Source organism: Prinia subflava, assembly GCF_021018805.1.
Source record: "Prinia subflava isolate CZ2003 ecotype Zambia chromosome W unlocalized genomic scaffold, Cam_Psub_1.2 scaffold_31_NEW, whole genome shotgun sequence".
NCBI classification, from domain to species: Eukaryota; Metazoa; Chordata; class Aves; order Passeriformes; family Cisticolidae; genus Prinia; species Prinia subflava.
This window is the reverse complement of record NW_026960608.1, coordinates 2,609,350-2,615,695: the sequence shown is the minus strand read 5'-3', so window position 1 is coordinate 2,615,695 and position 6,346 is coordinate 2,609,350. Positions and strand designations below refer to the sequence as shown.

The window sequence follows — 6,346 nt, the reverse complement described above, 5'->3', positions numbered from 1 at the left end:
TTGCAAAACAAAGTAATCCAATTAAATTTATGAACAGTTAGTTGCCTGTGCTCAACAACTACAAGAAAAGGCAAATATGGAGTTAAACTCTATATTTTGGACTATTTTCCCCTTTACATTCCCATCAGTAGCTATGGTGTGTGGATATTGACAATGGTCTGAATTGTAGGCATCAGGCAGCTGCAGTGTCTATGTGAAATCATTCACATACCACCTTCACACAGGCCTGAGTAAGTGGCCTGGGAAAAATAAAGGAAGAACAATAACAATCCTTGGGAAGTGAAAAACCATCAGCAGGTGGTGTTTTTCCAACATGTTTACTAGCAAAGATGTTTACAAAGAGGTGTAGGCTTGTCTTGGTTTGGAAAGACAGGTATCTTCCAGGGAAAAACTGAAGTTTCCCTTGGAATGGACAATGTAAAACCCTCTCCCTCCAAATTATTACAATTTTGCAATTAGGAGCTTTCAGGCAAAAATATGGGAATAGGAGTAACAGTTCTTTACTAGGAATATTAAAAATGAAAATGCAGTAATACAAAAACCCACAAAAAACAACCCCCCCCCGCCCCCCCCCCCGCCCCCCCCCCCAAAAAAACCCCAAAAAAAACCCCAAAAAAGCAAAACAACAAGCAAGCAAGCAAGCAAAAGTCCTAGAAAACCCTGACAAAGTCGGGAATGAGACCCGACACGCTGTTGGCCAGGCTGTTGGAAGCAGTTCAAATAAGTCCTCCTGGAGTGACAGATGTGGTTCTATTGGAGTAGAGATGATGACAGATGTGGTTCTGTTGGAGTAGAGATGATCCTGTAGTGGCAGTGAGATGAGTCCAGTCTTCCTCTGAGAATCCAGTGGAAAAGAGGATGCTCTGCTGTTCTGAATCTCAGGTTTTATCCAGGTAGGAATGCTTGGCTCCTCCCACTGGGTGAAGCATCTGACAATGGAATGATTTCATTTTATCAGTCATGTGGTGAGCCTTAACGGCTCATTAACAGCAGATATCCCCCTGGAGGGAGGATGGGTCGTGGAAGAGATAACGAACAGTGCTCCCCTAGTTTTAACAGCTGGCCCATTAACAGAAGGCACCCGCCCCCTCCACCTCAGAGTTTTGAGGAATGGGTTATACAAGAGAAAAAGAAAAACACCTCCCCAACTGGTTTCAACAGATGGCAAATAGAATACACATTTTTAATTAGATATTACAACTCAAGACAATGCTCTAACGACCAATCATATGAATTGTACCAAGGTACTGTATAAAAGGAGAATTTAGAAAATAAAGAGTGCTCTCGTTTTTGCTCTACACTGAGAGTCAATGTCATTACTCATGCTGTCCGTACTCATTAGTGACAATGGTGGAATTAACCACTGCTTGGTTGATTTTAAAATGAAGAAGTACATTTGAGATAATTTTTTTTAAATTGCTATATAAAATGTTCACCAGTGATGTAGTAAACATACAGCTTTTCATCTTATTTTCCTTATTAGCATTAACATATAGGCACTTTTCTAGATATTCAAAATAATAGAATAACTCTGTAATAAGGCATATTCCATGTACATCATTTGAAAAAGGCAAATAAAAAGGAAAAAGTTACGGAACATGAAAGCTGCATGCATGTGTGTGTTATGCATAATTTCATCTCTATAAAGAAGATGAACAGATGAAGTATTTTGTCCACACTGTGCAGATCACATTTAATCATTCACCAAATCTTTATTAAATTACTATTTTTTATTTATTTTCAGTTACCTACCCTACTATATCAAACAAGATTTTGAGTTTGCTTTTGAGAAAAAAAAAATAAATCTGGAACTTTTTTCTTGAGATACACAGGTCAGTGAAACACTCTGCAGTCTCTGAAGAGTTTCCAGCTACAGGACATGGATAAAAGACCTCAAAGTCAGTACTAGTCTGCCAGAGACTTAATGAGCATATCCAGAACCAGAGGCAGGCAAATATCTGACATTTGAATTCTCATAGCAAATAGACAGAACTTTCCAATATGAACTATACATCCTTATAACTGATGACATTTTGATTAACGCAAGTATCAGTGCAACTTATTTTCTACATGAACCTCACAGCATGGCTTTATCAAGATGAGAAAAACACATGCAGGATCTGAAAATAATGTACTCATCTTCATTCTGGGCTGGGAATGTTGTCTTATGTAGTCCAAATTACTTCAGCAAATATTATAGTGCACCTTCTCACAGCTTTGGGAAAGCCCCAGATATCATGAAAGAAAGCAGTTCACATTTATAACTAACAGATGACTTCTAGCTTTCAGGCACTGTCTTGCCCTCTCATACAGAATCTTCCTAGAAATTTCTGGATCATGTTTAATAGCAAAATTTCTATAGCACAACTAAAAAATCCAATAGAAATATACCTGGAAAAAAAATAAAGCTTTTCACACTCTTACTCCTTCAGAGCCAAAGATGTTCATAAGAGTAAGACAACAGAAAAGGCAAAGTCATAAGGATATTGGCAACCCTCAATTATTACCTGACATTTTATGTAACAAGATGATTCATTATAGAAACAAATGGCAATGAACTATGATTATACAAAGCAAAACAAAACCAAAAAAACAAAACAAAATAAGTCACTTAGGCTTTACTGAACTCCCTCCCCACCAAAATACGAGATTTTTGTGCACATAAAGCATATAGAGTATGCTATATGTGCATTTGTCTTTTGTGCTTTTTAGACATGCACAAAAACTGCACTAGTATCTTAGGAATGTTGACAGCGAGATTCTGCAAGTTGTTTAAAATAAAAGCAGGAACCCCTGTTGGTGATTCAAAGCTATACACATTCTTCCTCTTTTAAAGCAATCAAAATAGCCATATGCATGTTATCAAAACATCTATTGATAATTACACACTGACTGCAAAAAAATTTAGGAGAGAGCTAGTGTTAAATATTCGGCCTCATGGTAATGCAGCACTTTTTACTTCAGTATACAAACCCTAGAAACCATAAAAAGACTATAGATCCTTTGTTCCAACATGGACTGTTTGGTGCACTTATCGGTCACTTCAAGGTGGAATGCTCACCCAGTCTTGTTCTGATCACTGCAAAGAAAAAATGCAGTAGTGAAAATTTTGAAAAATAACAGGAAAACCAGAACTTGTTAAAAATCTTAAATAGTATCAGCACTATTATTACATTTGAACTGCTGGCTTGTGACAGCTATGTTTTAAATGGCCCACCTACACAAGTTATTTAACAATATACAATTAAAAAGGAGAATCATTACATGGCTACCTGTTACAGTGGGATGAAACTACTATGACTTTTGGAGTCTGACATAACAAATAGAACCAAAAAAAAAGAGGTAGCCTATGTCATACATAGAAAAGAGATAAAACCCCATTTTCATAGAATCATAGACTATCTTGACTTGGAAGGGACCCACAAGGATCATTGAGTTCAACTCCTGACCCTGCACAAGACAGCCCCAAGAAGCACACCATGTGCCTGAGAGTGTCGTCCAAATGCTTCTTGAACTCAGACAGGCTTGGTGCTGTGACCACTTCCCTGGGGAGCCTGTTCCAGTGCCCAACCACCCTCTGAGTGACAAACCTTTTCCTTATATCCAAGCTACATATCTCCTGACTCAGCTTCATATCATTCCCTTGGGTCGTATGACTGGTCACCAGAGAAAAGAGATGAGTTGCCAGCCTGCCTTCCTGCTTCTGCTCATGAGGAAGTTGTAGACTGCAATAAGGTCTCTCCTCAGTCTCCTCCAGGTCGAACAAACCTAATGACCTCAGCTACTCCTCATACTGCTTCCACTCAAGGCCCTTCACCATCTTCATGGCCCTCCTTTGGATGCTCTCTAATAGCTTTATTTGCTTACTATATTGGGGTGCCCAAAACTGCACACAGGACTTAAGCATTTCTCCATCCTGCCACAATGCTACACTTCAGGTGTTTTTCAGTAACTCCCAGAATAGTCCTCTCCTCAATTTTACCAAGCACTGAAGTGAGACTGACAGGCCTGTACTTACCAGGGCCATCCCTCTTGTGCTTCTTGAAAATTGGGATAATGTTACCCAGCATCCAGTCAACTGAGACCTCTCCAGATTCCAAATACCATTAAGAAATCATTGAGAGGGGCCTCATGATTACATCAGGCAGCTCTTTGAGCATTTTTGGATGAATCTCATCAGGTCCCACAAACTTATAGGAATCCAGCTGGAGCAGAAAATCCTGCACAGTTTCAGGACTGACTGGGAATTTGTCATTTTTGCAGCCGTGGTCCTCCAGCTCAGGCCTCTGGGGGTCCCAGAGCCCATCATTGGTATTGACGAGAGAGGTGAAGAAAGCAGTAAATGTCTCTGCTTTGTCTGTGTGCCTGTTTGTGAGGTGACTGAACTCATCAAGCCACAGACCAATGTTATCTCTGATTCTCCTTTTGCTGTTAACATATTAAAAAGCCCTTTTTACTGTCCTTTACAGTGTTTGCCATCTCGAACCCTAATGGTGCTTTGTCTGCATGAATTTTCTCCCTACAGTGGCGAGCAGTATCTCTGTAGTCCTCCCATGTCGCCTGACCTTGCTTCCAATGTCCATACACCTTTTTTTGCCTTATCTCCAAAAGAAGATCCTTGTTCAGCCAAGCCAGCCTTCTGCCTCATCTGCTTGACTTCTGACATTTGACAGTTGCATGCTCCAGTGCCCTTAGGAGGTGGTGTTTAAAAAGTGACCAGCACTGATGGACCCCAGCATCTTCAAAAGCATTTTCCTAGGGAACCTTATTCACTAGTTCCCTGAACAACCTGAAGTCTGCTCTCATTTTCAGGGCTGAAGTTTTGTTGACACTTTTTCTCCTGTCAACAGAGGTTTTAAACTCGATCTCTTTGCTGTCACTGTGGTCAAGACAGCCACCAATCTCCACTCACAAGACCCTCTCTGTTAACAAGGAACAAATCAAGGAGGGCATCTTTCCTAGTCAGCTCCCTTAGTACCTGTACCATGAAGTTGTCATCCAGATGTTTTAGGGATCTCCTGGACATGTTTGCACCAGCTGTGTGGTTAACATCTGGCAAGTTGAAGTCTCCCATAAGGACAAGGGTGGTTGACTTAGAAGTGTCCCTTAGTTCCTTAAAGAATAATTCATAAGTGTCATCATCCTTGCTGGGTAGCCTATAGAAGACGTCCATGCTTTATTTGTTTGTCCCTTGATCCTTACCCCAAAGGTCTCAACTGTGTCATTGCCGACTGTGAGCTCCATACATTGCATCTGTGACTCAGGCAGGAGGAGGGTGCGACTTCCTCCGGCAATTGTGAGGTGATTGAGAGGCTGATTGTAAGAGGCCTCTAGGGAGCGTGGCGACCCAGAGCGTGGCAAACAGGAGCGGGCAAACAGGGGCGTGGCACGACTCTGAGGGCATGGCAGTTCGCACAGGCAGGGTTGCAGGTTTCCCTGATTGTAAGGTTTGCTGTCGGTTGATTCCGGTGTTTCTGTTAGTTGGGCAGTTTGGGGGTTTCTGTATGTAATGGTTTCTACACGGTCCAAAAGTGTAGTTAGTACAAGTGAATGTAACCAAATGGGACCCTCCAAAAAGGATGTGTCTGTACAGACACATTCCTGTGTGGAGTGTTTCAGCTTATCAGTGTTCTCAGGGGGTGTTGAGGAGGAAACCTGCCTGCAGTATGAACAGGTGAATGATCTCCTTTCACTGGTGGCTGAACTTAGAGAGGAAGTTGAAAGACTAAGGAGTATCAGGGAAAGTGAAAGGGAAATAGATCGGTGGAGCTCAGCCCTCCCATCCGTGAGGGAGGCCCACCAAGAGCCAGAGGACTCCTATGCCTCCCATTGTCAGGCAATAGAAGGACAACTGGTGGATGAAGGGAAGTGGGAATGGATGAGTCCCTGTGCAGGGAGGTAATAATAAAAATTCCTCCAGACCCTCACTCCCTAGCCAGGTGCCACTTCAGAATAGGTATGAACTACTGGATCTAGAGAGTCAGCCAGATGATTTAGAAGAAAATTATCTGCCTCCTAATTATGATTCATCTGTCAAACAGATCTGTCAAACCTCTAACATCAAAAAGAAAAGAAGGGTAGTCGTAGTGGGTGACTCCCTTCTGAGGGGAACAGAGGGCCCCATACATCGTCCGGACTCATCCCACAGTGAGGTCTGCTGCCTCCCTGGGGCCCGGGCCCGGGACATTACTGAGAGACTCCCTGGGCTGATTCAGCCCTCTGATTATTACCCACTGCTGATACTCCAGGCTGGCAATGATGAGATTGAAAAGAAGAGTATCAGGACAATTAAAAGGGATTTTAGGGCACTAGGTCAGATGATTAATAGGACAGGGGCACAGATAGT

At 42.0% G+C, this 6,346-nt stretch overlaps 1 protein-coding gene across 6 annotated transcripts in view; it reads right to left on the bottom strand.

Moving 5' to 3' along the window:
• Positions 1–1,711: 1,711 nt before the first annotated feature.
• The window catches only part of LOC134564987 (ceramide transfer protein-like), a 191,684-nt gene continuing 187,049 nt past the window's right edge, over positions 1,712–6,346 (bottom strand). For all 6 annotated transcript variants that reach the window (XM_063424335.1, XM_063424330.1, XM_063424333.1 and 3 more), the window contains one exon: positions 1,712–3,079. The gene's annotated coding sequence lies outside the window, so the exon portion shown is untranslated. The remainder of the gene's footprint in view (positions 3,080–6,346) is intronic.